This window comes from Plecotus auritus (assembly GCF_963455305.1).
Source record: "Plecotus auritus genome assembly, chromosome: 7".
NCBI lineage: Eukaryota > Metazoa > Chordata > Mammalia > Chiroptera > Vespertilionidae > Plecotus > Plecotus auritus.
Genome location: NC_137774.1, coordinates 80,864,785 through 80,878,019, shown reverse-complemented (window position 1 = coordinate 80,878,019; position 13,235 = coordinate 80,864,785). Strand labels below are relative to the sequence as shown.

General features: G+C 43.5%; 1 protein-coding gene and 1 pseudogene across 2 annotated transcripts in view; both read right to left on the bottom strand.

Annotated features, from left to right (window-relative positions):
- The window catches only part of LOC308254471 (EF-hand calcium-binding domain-containing protein 14-like), an 88,042-nt pseudogene extending 75,036 nt beyond the window's left edge, over positions 1–13,006 (bottom strand). Inside the window, exons 1-4 of the transcript in view lie at positions 12,846–13,006; positions 10,762–10,852; positions 7,757–7,847; positions 6,237–6,334 (exon numbers count right to left, since the gene is read on the bottom strand). The product of the transcript in view is annotated as an EF-hand calcium-binding domain-containing protein 14-like (transcript). The remainder of the gene's footprint in view (positions 1–6,236; positions 6,335–7,756; positions 7,848–10,761; positions 10,853–12,845) is intronic.
- The window catches only part of SHISA9 (shisa family member 9), a 301,910-nt gene that overhangs the window by 112,846 nt on the left and 175,829 nt on the right, over positions 1–13,235 (bottom strand). The window lies entirely within an intron of this gene.

Below are 13,235 nucleotides of genomic sequence, written 5' to 3'. Positions count from 1 at the left end.
CTCCTCTGTGTGTCCCTTACAAGGACAATTGTCACTGAGTTAGGCTCATGCAGATACTCCAGATGATCCCCTTATCTCAAGAACCTTAACTTTATTACATCTGCAAAGACCCTTTTTTCCAAATAAGGTCACATTCACAGGTTCCAGGGATTAGGACTTGGCTATATTTTCTTGAGGGCCAACATTCAGCACACTACACCATGTCATAGTAGTATCAAAAGAAGTCTACTGTGTTAATGCCTACCCACTGAAGCTGAGCATCTTTAAAAACAAATAGACAACAATAAAAAACTTCCCAGTATCACACAAATAAAATAGCATTGGGACAAATATATATACATGTGTGTCTCCTGGGTGTTTGTCCCTAATATATACAAGTGCCCTAACCTACACTAAGTGCAATGTACTTATTACATGCACACTATGAGCCAGCGATTGTGTCAGGTACCAAATGTCTACAAAATCTCCTTTGTCCAGCCACACTGAAGGGTAGACATTATCATCACCATTTTCGGACAAGGAGCTGAGATTCATTTCAGATAAGAAATGTGTCCAAAATTTCACGGATGGGGGCAAGGATCAGAGCCAGGGTTGGACCACAGGACTTTCTTGCTCCACTAACATACTCAGCAAATATTTCCCGAGTGCTTGCCATGTGCCAGGAATGACTGGGTTCCAATGCACACTTTCCAAGACTCTTTTTTAGGCACAGGCACCGAGAGGTTGGCATCGTACTCCGAAACCAGTGCTCTGCCCACTGCCTGGCTCTCAGACAACGTCTCTGCTCCACCTTCTCCAAGCACCTTTCCCATGTGAAATTTCAGCTCCTTCCTGAGACCTTCAGCAATGTCATTCTGCCACACCATCAACCACAATGCGCTGACAAGTTTTCTCGGAGTCAAGGCGCGTTACAGCTGGGACCACCTTGGACAGTTCCCATGAATGAGAACTGGAGAACCTGGCATCTACATGTTATCCCCCCACCCACACACACACATTTCTAACACTCCAAGCCAAGTAGACTCTACCATTCATTCCTTGCCAACCTCACAAGGGTTTGTGAGGTACCCCAGGGAGAAGCTGGGGTGCATGATTATGTGAGAGGTGAATACAAAATAAGGTCAGATAGACCAGTAAGTAAGGTACAGTCCCAGGTTCACAAAACTCAGAGACCCTGGAACATTCAACCTCCGGACAATACTACAGCTATAACCCCAATAATAAGGCAGGATGAAGAAGCAAAATAAAAATTTGTCTTGGAGATCCTAGAGTAATTACTCATGCAGAGAGTGGTATTTGAACTTGGCGTAAAAGGCTGTTTAGATTTCTACAAGCAGCAATCAGGAGGAATGTCAGTAGTTGAAAAAGAGGGCATGCTTGAAGAAGAAAGTCAGAGGATTTTTGTTCATAAAAAAGTCAGCATTGGAAGAAGTTGCAAGCATTGCTAGCGTAGGGTTCAAACACAAGTACCTACAGGCAGGGCTATTGGTAAGCTAGTGTGAACCAGTCTGATATATTTATCAGCTATTCATGGCCAAATTTAGTGTGATTGGGATATTACAAGTTTTTATTACTTAGTATCTGGGGCATATGGGTTGTTAAATATTTTGAGTATTACCCTTCTACACGAATGAGGCAAGAACAATGAGTGAATAAGTGAGTGAGTGAAATAGGACAGGTCTAAAATAGATAGCCAGCCAGAAAGATAAATAAGTAGGAAAATACAGTGGTGATGATGATGATGGTAATGATGGTGATGACTGGGAAGGTAAATAGTAGATAGATAGATAGATAGATAGATAGATAGATAGATAGATAGATGATAGATAGATACAGGACTAGCAGGGTGGATAGATAATAGATGGATGTATGGAGCTGGATTAATGCCTAGCTAGAGAGCAACATAAATATAGCCCCAGAGCATAATGTTGACTGAAGGGGGGGAAAGCGAGATGCAGAATGAAATGTAAACTATGATATAATGCACATAAACTAAAACATATAAAAACACTGTATGCTGTTCATTGAAAATATAAATCTAAAAGTAAAAGTAAAAAAGGACCTATCCGTAAGAGCTAAAGCTATAAAACTCTTAGAAAAAAAAGCTTCTTGACATTGGATTTGTCAGTGATTCCTTGGATATGACACCAAAAGCACAGACAACAAAAGAAAAATAGATAAATTGGACTACATAAGAATAAAAAACTTTTGTACATCAAAGAACACTATCAACAGAGTACAAAGGCAACCCAAGGAATGAGAGAAAAATATTTTCAAACCATATATTTGATAAGGGGTTAAAGAACTCCTAAAATGCAACAGCAACAAAAACAACAACCAATTCAAAAATGGGCATAGGACTTGAATACAAATACACATTTCTACAAGGAAGATATGCACATGGCCAATAAACACCTGAAAAGATGTTCAAAATCACCAATCATCAGGGAAATACAAATCAAAATCACAATGAGGTATCACAACCATTAAGATGGATACTATCAAAACAAGAAAAAAAAGAAAAACAACAGGAAATAACAAGTGTTGGTGAGGATGTGGAGAAATTAGAACCCTTGTGCCAGGCTGAAGGAAATGTTAAATGGTGTGCAGCCTCTGTGGAAAACAGTAAGATAGATCCTCGAAAAATTCAACATAGAATTACCATATGAACCAGCAATTCCACTTCTGGGCATATATCCCAAAGGATTAAAGCAGAAATTCAAACAAATATTTGTTCATAGCCACATTATTCACAGTAGTCCAAAGGGGGAAGCAGCCCAAGTGGCCATGGATGGATGGATAAATAGATAAACACAATGTGGGCTATCCATACAATGGAATACCACTCAGCCTAAGAATTCTGGCCCATGCTACATGAGTGAACCTTGAGGACATTATGCTAAGTGAAATAAGTAAGTCACAAAAGGACAAATACTGTATGATTCCACTTACATGAGGTACTTATAGATGTCAAATTCATAAAGCTAGAAAGTAGAATAGTGGTTGTTAGGGGTTGAGGGGAGAGGGAATGGAGAGTTAGTATTTAATGGGGACAGACTTCCAGTTTTGCCAGTTGAAAGAGTTCTGGAGATAAATGGTAGTGATGGTTGCACAACGATGTAAATGTATCTAATGTCACAGAACTGTACTCATAAAAAATGATAAAATAGTAAATTTTTTATGTAAAGTTTACCATATTTAAAAAATGAATAATTTTTAACCAAAGTTTAAAAGGTATTAGAATTGGGTATACAAAAGAAACACACAAAATGTATGATTCTGACTCCCTGGCTGGGAGAGGATGGAATATACCACAGATGGCATTAGAGAAGGAGCAATTTCAGAATCATCTATCATATATTGGTTCTGATGTAAAAAAAAAAAAAAAAATGTCTGAAGAAATATGAGCCCAAGTTACCAATTGTGGATTCTGGGTGGTGAAAAGCTGGGCAATTGTTACCCAGTTCTTTGCACTTTTCTGTATCATTTTTAATTTCTTCAAAATAAAAATTATAATTTAAGAAGACCATTGGGAGTGGGGGAGGCTTCAATATTATGGCTTTGCTAATTAAGTCTCTATGCTCTGGGAACAACAATCATTTATTCCTAGGAATATTTTAACTAACACGGGTAATCTCCACAATTTTTCCAGGCAAAATTCCAGGCTTACATCAGGTCCTCAGTAAGTGTTTGAGGAAGGAAGGAAGGGAGGAAGGAAGGAAGGAAAAAAGGGAGGGAGGGAGGGAGGGAGGAAGGAAGGAAGGAAGGAAGGAAGGAAGGAAGGAAGGAAGGAAGGAAGGAAGACTGCTAGGTAGTGTAAGGCTTACATTGTATCAGAATCAGATTAAATGACCTCTTCACTATGGACACAAACTGCTTTTCCTCCTAAAATGCTGGCCTGGGCCTATTTCCAGTTTCCATTGTGTTCAGCCCTCCCTCCACCATGGGTTCCAAAAACGCAGCCAGAGAATGCAAACAAATGAGCCTGTAATTTTCAGGACAGTCTCAATTCCTTGGCTGGGTCCCTGTAGCAACTGAATGTTAAACACATTAACTCTGACCTCCCTGCCCAGATTCCTTTGTATTGGACGCAGTAATGAGCCTCTCAGGCAGGACAATTTTCTCAGGGCTTCAATGCCTATGCCTGTCCAATGGGTGATTCCTACAAGTCCTGACAAAGGCAGCCAATTAATTCAGAAATTCGGTACCAAGCAAGGGGAACCATCCGTGAACACTGAGTAGAATTCCCCTGGACAAACAGATCTCCCTAATCTAGCCCTAACCTAACTTTGCCCTAAACCAGCTGTAAGAGTCCCCTGACCCAAACCCACCGTAGCTGCTGTATTATTGGCCCCTTGGGAAGCACCAGAGCCATCGTCTCTACAACTATGAAAACACCTTTGGTTTAGGTTAATTTAGACCTGAAAATCAGGAAGATGTATTCAGATTTGTTGTTCTACCATTTGGGAGTTTAGGTGAGATAAGGGCTAAAGAGACCCTCGTGCCAACTAGCAGAGGGTTTGGTTCAAGGGGAAATGTCGACCGCACACATTCCTTGGCCTTCTCGAAGCTGAGCCAGAGTTGTGACCCACTAACACCCTTTAAGGGACTCTGAAGGTCATCGCTGCCAACCTTCTCCCCACATGGAAATCACCGGGAAACATCCAAGTAAGAGACAGAGCCACAACCTGCCCAGACCCAGCAACCCGAGCAAATCATTTGCTAAGCCTCAACTGATCCTAAATTTATTTAAAACAACCAGCCAAACAGAAAACTACAAACTCACAGTTCTCAATGAGAGGTGCCATCTAGACTCCCCTGTGCCTATGTGTCCACCACTGACTCCAGGAATTCCAACTCAGCAGGTGTGGGATGTGGCCCTGGAACACTTATTTTGAAAATGTCCCTCTAGAGATGCTAAGGCATTCGTACCCTCGATAAAGACCCACCAATTTCATATACTTCAGAGGTGTGCCTCATGAATGAAAACCAAACCTTTCCCTCCTTCTTCCCTCCCTCTCTCCCCTTTGTTCTTCCCCTTTCATGTTCCTTTTTTTCTTGCTTTCTTCCCTTTACATCACCTTTTTTCTCTCCCCTCCCTCCTTCCTTCATTTCAACAAATATACATTGAATACATCTTGTTAACTGAAACCCCAGACTGCTTTCCAAATATAGCAAATTATTTGGCAGGTGATTCAAGTTAATCCCCAGGCCTTTCTCTGCCCAGTCAAGGGGCAATCATATAGGCTACTCCTCAAAAAAAACAACAACACTTCGTTACTTTGTTTTTCAATGGGGTAACTACCTGGACTTAGGGTGAACAGGGCTTTGCAGTCATTTTTAGAAGATAAATGGTAGAAGTCAGACAGACCTGGTTTTGAATCTCAGGCTCATTTCTTTAGGCAATTTTCCTAACCTCTCTGAGCTTCATTTCCTAAATCTGCAAATACATGATAAAATGGACTTCGACAGATACCAACCCGGACAGAGAATAACTGAAGACCAGCCAGCAATAATCCTACCTTCCCTTCCCCTGCTTCAGAAACAACCCATTTACAGAATCAAAATCTTTGGGGAGAGGCAATACTGAATTGCCTGGGGTTGCTTGGAATAGACCAAGATTCAATTTCACCCACCTGGTAGAATAGAGGCTCAAAAGAGAAAATTACCTTAGTAACAAAACATAAGTTTAAAAGTAGCAATAATGCCAGTTACCTTTTACTATGATCTTACTATGTATCCATCACTATGCTAAGTGTTTTACATAGATATCTCAGTTAATCCTCAAAACTGGAAGGTATTCTTTTCAGTCCCATTTTATAGACGAGGAAACCGAGGAATGTGGAAGTACAATGATCTTCTACAACCAAGATTAGAACTCCGGCAGTCCACCTGATCTCTGCTTGTAGTCCCCCAAGCAAGGCAGGTGCACCTTTTGCACCCCTGAGCTTACAGCCTGAGCTGCAATTAAATCTTGGGAGCCTAATTTTGAATATTTTTAAATCACCTTTCGGGCTCTCTCTTCATCACAGCTCCTTGGCCGGCTAACAAGCTATATTCACACCATCAGGACACTATCTCCAGCAACCTTAGAGTCTTAACTCTGTGCTTTTGGATGTTACAATAGACCCGAGCAGTAGCTGAGGCAGAAAAGATACTGCTTCTCAAAACTGATTGCTTCCAGAGCAACGAGAAGCAAACATCATTGGCTTTTCATACCAGCTACTGAGGTTCACCTTTCTCGCACCACATTCATCTTTTTTTGTCTCCTGCATGAAAAGGCCTTTCAGCGGGGAAACCTCGCAGCTGCTTTTACAGGACTGCATGGCCTGATCTGGAAAAATAGCCGAGTTCACACAGCCATAGCCGTCTTTGTGTCCCCTCTTCTGCTAGGTTGGCTGGGGCAGCCAGGGGATGTTTGGAGGGGCCACGGGGGTGGGGGTTGGGGGGAGGGGGGTAGAACCTCCAGCAAATGTGGAGGGAGGAGCATGGAAGGTCCTGGAAATGCCATTGCAAGCTCAGTGGCAGTCTCATAACATCCAGGGCCACAAGGGACACTCAGACACCGCCCTTTTAAAGTGGCTGGGAGGACATGTAAGTATGGCTTAGAAACCAAGCCGTTTGTTTCTTGAAAACTGAAATACAATATTACTATATAACCCAACAATTCCACTCCCACCTTTCCACCCAAGACAAATGAAAACTTACAAACACAAGAGAATATGCATAGCAGCAATATTTACAGTACCCCCTCCCCCAGAAAAAAAGAGCCCAAATGTCCACCAGTGGATGAATAGAGTGGTCTCTCCGTACAATGAAATACTGTTCAGCAATAAAAAGAAATGAAGTGTTGATACCTGCTACAGCACGGATGGACCTTAAAGACAACATGCTGAGTGAAAGAAGCCAGCCACACAAGGCCACACATTGTATGATTCCAATGATATCAAATAGCCAGATTGGTCAAATTTACAGAAAAGGAAAATAGATTAGTGATTGCCTGGGGGTGGAAATGAGAACAAGAACGAGAATTTTATTGGTGTGATGAGCATGTTCTACAACTGGATAATGGTAATAGCTGTACAACTCACTAAATTTACTAAATATCCCTGAATTATTCACTTAAAATGGGTGAATCTAAATTATACTTCCATGAAGTTGGGTGGGTTTTTTTGTTTTTGTTTTGTTGTTGTTGTTGCTAATCCTTACCACAGGATATTTTTCCATTGATTTTTAGAGAGAGGGAAAGAGAGAGAGAGAGAGAGAGAGAGAGAGGGAGGGAGAAACATTAATATGAGAGAGATACATCGATTGGTTGCCTCCCACATGCATCCCAACCAGGGCTGGGATGGAGCCTGTAACTGGGGTACATGCCCTTGACTGGAATCGAATCCAGGACCCTTCAGTCTGCAGGCTGACATTCAATCCACTGAGCCAAACTGGCTAGGGCAAGTTGGGGTTTTTTAAAGCCATCAAATATTCATATTTTTTAAAATTAATGAATGATGCATGTATCAGAAAACATGTGAGGCTGCCACCTGAGCACATGGAGAGACTCGGTAAGAAATGAGGCCAGAGTTTAGGTTACCCCTAACGGCTGGAAATGGGCTATGGTGTCTGATAGCTACATACTTGGTAACTCAAAAATAAATAAATAAATAAAGATAATGATTTTATTTTCAGCATTCTGAAAAGCTAGTAAACATCAAGTGACTCTGGGGTCAGGTCAAAACAGTCAGCCTGGCTCATGGTGTACCTGTCACAGGCCTGGAGACCACAGTCTCGTCTGCCCCATTTCGCACGATGCTGCTGAGAGTGCTCCGGGAGGTTTGCGTCAGTTCAGGACACTACAATTTGAGAGAAATCTGAAAAGTGGACTCTACCTGGAGGAGCTGTTCTCTACCTCAGGCTCCTGATATTCTCTTGGGTTATAATCAGTTGTGATGGGAGTCCTTTCGAATTATGAAAAATATGCCAAAGTTTGGATGTGGCTTGCTTAAAAAAAAACAACACACAAGACAGATTGGCTCAGATTCAAGCTTCCCTCAGCCGTGAAAGCAACCTCACTCTATCCCAGTCTGCCCACCACACCATACATGCATCACCATACCAAATCTTCCAAGCACCCTGGGTAAATATGGTTATCCCCTACTGGGGAAACTGAGGCTCAGGAAGCTAAAATGAGTCACCAAAGCCATAGTGCTAGGAAGTGGTGAAAGCAGGTTCTGACTCAGAAACTTCCCCACACACCAACCTTGCTCCTTTGCACCCGGAAAATACAGGGATGAAAAATCCGCAGTCTGTGCACAGGGAAGCAGATGTGCCAGAACACAGTTATGATATAATGTGATAACATGTGCTATATGTCACATCAAAATTGGGGATATAAGAGGGCTTAGAAGCCAAGATCTCGGGCTCCTGAATCATAGAAATCTGGGCTCTAATTCCAACCCTGGCATTTACTAGCCATGTGACCTTGAACAAGCTGTGTGATCTCTCTCAGGTTCACTTTCCTCATCTGCAAGAAGTGGAGTAGGCTCCTGGGAAAGGGCAAAGAGGACGAGGGAGAACAGCACCTCTGGAAATAGAGAGATCAGACCATACAGGAGGGTGAGATGCAAGAGTGAAGGGTGTCCATGGAAGAAGACAAGTGATGGAGATTTCAAATGCCACTGACTCCTGGGAGACGGGGCTCTCAACTTCAGTTCCACGTTCCCCAACCTCGAAGCTCTGCATCCCCCACCAGGTGGTGCCAAGTTTTCAGTGAGCCCAAGAGGAGCCCAGGAGCCTGTAAGGATGGAGTGCCTGGGCCCCTGGCAGCTCTCCTCAGCAGATGAGCTTGATTCCTCCTGACAGCACAAGCAACTGCCATGCACAAGTGAAACTGGCTGCGCAGAAAGTCCAGCTCCCTTCCTGTGCTCTATTTTCTCTCTCCCCAGACGTGCAGCCATCCTGCTGGCAGGAGCCCAGACCTCCCTCCTCCAGAATCTCCCCACAACTACTCTAATTGGGAGGCTGCGGGAAGCCCCACGGGGACACCCTGCCCATCCTCCTTCTAAGCATCCCTACAAGATGCTTTGCAAAAATAGGAAGCAGGAGCCCAGGGAGACCGGAAGACCTGTTGTGGTAAGCAAGGAGGAAGGAGGCTGGTGGCCTGAAATGCAGTCCGGAGAAGCCCCACATGGGACTGAACGAGACAGGCAATAATGATAATGCTGCATTTCCTCCCCTCTTAGACATCTTCCATCCACAGACGCACCGTACCTTCAGAAACGCTTTCCAAGGAAAAGAGAAACCCAATTACGGTGCTAGCTGTACACTCTTAAGGTCCGTTTCAAAAATGTTGACCCAAACAATAATAGAAACGGAGCCACTTTCAAATGGAGCCAGAGTGCATGGCAGAGGCACTGCCTTGCTCCTCTTATACCTCAAACCTTGGACTGTTAAGACGGGGCCACAGCAAATTTGTGTTCCAAATATAACAAGATAAGAAGAAAGAAAACAAGACAAGCAGATATTACGACGATTGGACTGAAAATTAAAGACATTGTTTAGAATTAGCATCACTATGTTATGTTATCTGTACCAATAGAATCGCCTTCCTTCTACTGATGTCATTATTCCCCTTCTCATAACTTCCATTGCCGTGTCTCCTAATCAGAACATTATTTGGGCTTCTGCCTGAATTAATGACTCCCGAATAGCTATTCTTTAGATGTCAAAGAAACACTTGTTTGCCTCTTACTTTAAAATGCCCTTTTATTTTCTGGATAGAATTAATAATATTAAAAAAATCTTAGCATCAAGGAAGGACAACAACAATAAAAAATAACTTATTAAGTGCACAATACAGAAAAGTTTATTTTTATGTTTGATTTTGATTTCATTATATTTTGTTGATGCTAAGCACTTCTCACTCTCTAACCAATTTTTTATCCTCACAAAGACCTAATGAAGTAGTATTTATGCCCATTTGACGGATAAGGAAACTGAGGCTCCATTAAGTTAAGTAATCCATGATGGTACAGCTAGTAAGCAATGAAGTGAGAATTCAAATTAAGGTATGTCTGAATCAGAGCCCACTTATTTAAAGAAAACACAGCTTTATTGAGATATAACTTACATGCCATAAAATTTACCTATTGTAAGTACACCAGACTGGGGGGGGGGGGGTAGTAAATGTGTAGAATTTCAGTCATTATCACCCTCTGAATTTAGAGATTTCCAGCACCCCAGAAAAGTCCCTTATGCCAATATTGCTATTAATCTTTGCTCCCACATCCAGCCCCAACCACTAATCTACTTTCTGTCTCTATAGAATTGCCTATGCTGGGCATTTCATAACAAAATCACACAAAATGTAGCCCACATCTGGCTTTTCTCATTAGCATAATGTTTTTGAGGATCATCCATGCTGTAGCACTTACCGGTATTTTATTCCTTTTTGTTGCTGAATTGTATTCCACTGTATGGATATACCACATTTTGTACACACTCAGTGATGGATAGATATTTAGATTGTTTCTACTTTGGTGTTATTCTAAATAATTCTTCTGTATAAATATTCATAACTATAACTATGTCTTTGTGTGAACATATGTTTTCATTTCTCTTGGGTAGATTCCTAGGAGTGAAATTGCTGGGTCCTATAGTAAGTTTATATTTAACTTTTTAAGTGACTGCCAAGCCATTTTTCCAAAGCTGCTGCACTCTTTTATATTCCCGTCCAAGCCCATACTATTAAATATTAACATATCTTACCTTGAAGCCAAACTGAAATTCAGCCAAGCCTGAGAGGATGGTGAGCTGGCCCCTGGGGTAGTGCTTTACATGAGTGTATTCTAGGATGATGCTGGTTGGAGACGGAAGAAGAAAACAAGTGGCTTCATTATCCCAAGAGAAAGAGGTAGGGATGGAGCAAGAACCAGGTGCATGGCCCTGGAGCAATCTAGAGAGGGGATGAATGGAAAGCCTGCGGCTCTGTTTTCCTGAGACACTTTAGTGCACAGCCCAATCAGGATGGCTCTGGAGCTTGGGTAGTAGAGTCTGTCCCAGAGTTGGGGAGAAATGACTTCTTCTCGGTGCTATGGAGCCCTCAGAGTTGGCACCTTGATGAACATGGTGAGGCAGAGCCTGTGGCTTGGTGGTACGTGGGCACCAACCCCAGGAAGCACCAAGAGCTTCTCAAGATGCAAAGATTAACAATGAGGCCAAAGTAGAACAAACATGGTGGACATTGTGAGATGAATACAGCTGGACAAAAGCAAATATACAATGAGCCTGCCACAGGACTCCTCAGACATAACAGAGGGAAACAGCTCAGGGGCATCGTCCTGTGTGTGTGATGCTGATACGAGCCGGGATGTGGGCAAACCCTGTCTGGGTGTCTCCATCTTCCCCACAGGCTGGGAAGGCTGGGTTACATGTTCAATGGAGAGCTGGTTCTCACCTGAGATGCTTCTTGCTCAGCAGATGGAGCCCCGGCTTCCTTCCCGTCCGCTCTTGCTTCTCCCACTCACCTGCTCATGATACATCAAGGATACTCTGTGACCTTGAATGTGCAATAATTCATCCCAGAAACAGTATCACGTTCCCCTATGAATAACCCAAACTCCATAAATCAGGCTTGAAGGAGAAGGATAAAGCATCAAACTCCTACTAGGGGAAGAGCTTTGAGAAAGGGGGCTGTCAGCCTCACCCGGGGGAAGGACAAGGATGAGGGCAGGGGAATGGAAGCCCCAGGGTCCCCGTCCTCAGTATGCAGCATGGCTTTGGCATCTTACACACTTGAGTTCCCATCCAAGCTCTGCCACTAAAGAGTTATATGACTTGGGTAAGTCATGCAGGCTCTTTGCCTCAGTTTCCCTAGGGATAATGTAATCAAAGAGATTTGCATGTTGTAGGCCCTCAATAAAAGTAGAAATAAGGCAAGAAAAAAAGGGGGGGGTGCTACTGTATGAATACACTACCAGGAATTGTTGCCTCCTTCTGCCAACCCATGACCTATCTCCCTTAAGAAAGAAATATCTGGAAGTTGACTTAGCAATTCATCCTTTAAATTAAGATGACTTTTAGCCAGGCAGAATAATAATTACTTTTCCCTGAACAGCGACTATATTGGATGCCACATATTGACTAGGGATTAGCTGGGCCAAAACAAGTCATGAAGAGTGAATTCTCCCTGAATATCAAGGGGAATCAGTGAAGCGTCATAGCAGCAGAGAACAGGGGGAGTGGGAGAGGGGTCAGCAGGGAGGACAAAAGGAGAAAAATCAATTACAATGTTTCCCAAGGCCCAGCTGCGACCCTGACTTTGCAGTGTGATCAACTTGCCTAGGAGCTACACTGGAGCATCAGATGGGATGGAGGAAAAAATCTGTCCTGATCTTGCCCCTCCATATTTCAGAGAGGCAGCAGAGGCTCCTGAGGCCACACTCAGGGAAATGGAGCACCTGGGCCACCAGGTGATGGCAGCGGGACCTGGCAGGGGTAAAGAAAGTCTACCTTGGGACACACAAGGCAGGTCAGAATTCTGCTGAAATAGCAGCCCCTTCGCCCCCTTGCGGTTCCTCATGGAGGGTGCTCTACCCTAGAAGTTGAGCCCGGAGCACTGGGCTAGGTCCTTGGGGATCATAACTGGTCATTGAAAACACATGAGGTTCTGAGTCCTGGGAACCAGCATGGAAGTTATTGGCGATAGGACAGAGCCCCAGGTGAGCCTCACGCAGATCTGCAGCCCCAACTTCAAGAGATTCAAACTCAAAGCCTGCGGCAGGAAGGGGATAGGCAGGGAACTTCATGAATAAAATGGACCTGAAGCAGGAGAACCGGGAGCACACACCCACCTGAAGGCGGCAGTCATCCTCGGCATCACCACATCGTCCCTGTAGGCACTTAGACCTGATGTGGCCAGGGTCTCCTGATGCTCTGAGAGAAGCCCAAATCGGGAATTTGCTGTAAAAGGTTTGATTTTTCCAAAGCCAGCAACTAGTTTAAAAGTGTTCATTTATCTATATAAAAACTTGTGTAAAACCAAACCAAATGTGACTATCGGCCAGCTCTCGCTGAGGGCCTGCAGCCCGGCACTAGCCAGTGTCCCATTATTAAGGACAACTGTGCTACCCGTTCTGCTAGGCTGGAAACTTTGGGAGGGCAAAAGCAAGGTTGTACCCTCTCAGTCTCTCAGACAGTCCTGAGCACTGGGTCAGTCCTGGAGGGCAAATGAGTCGGGCCAG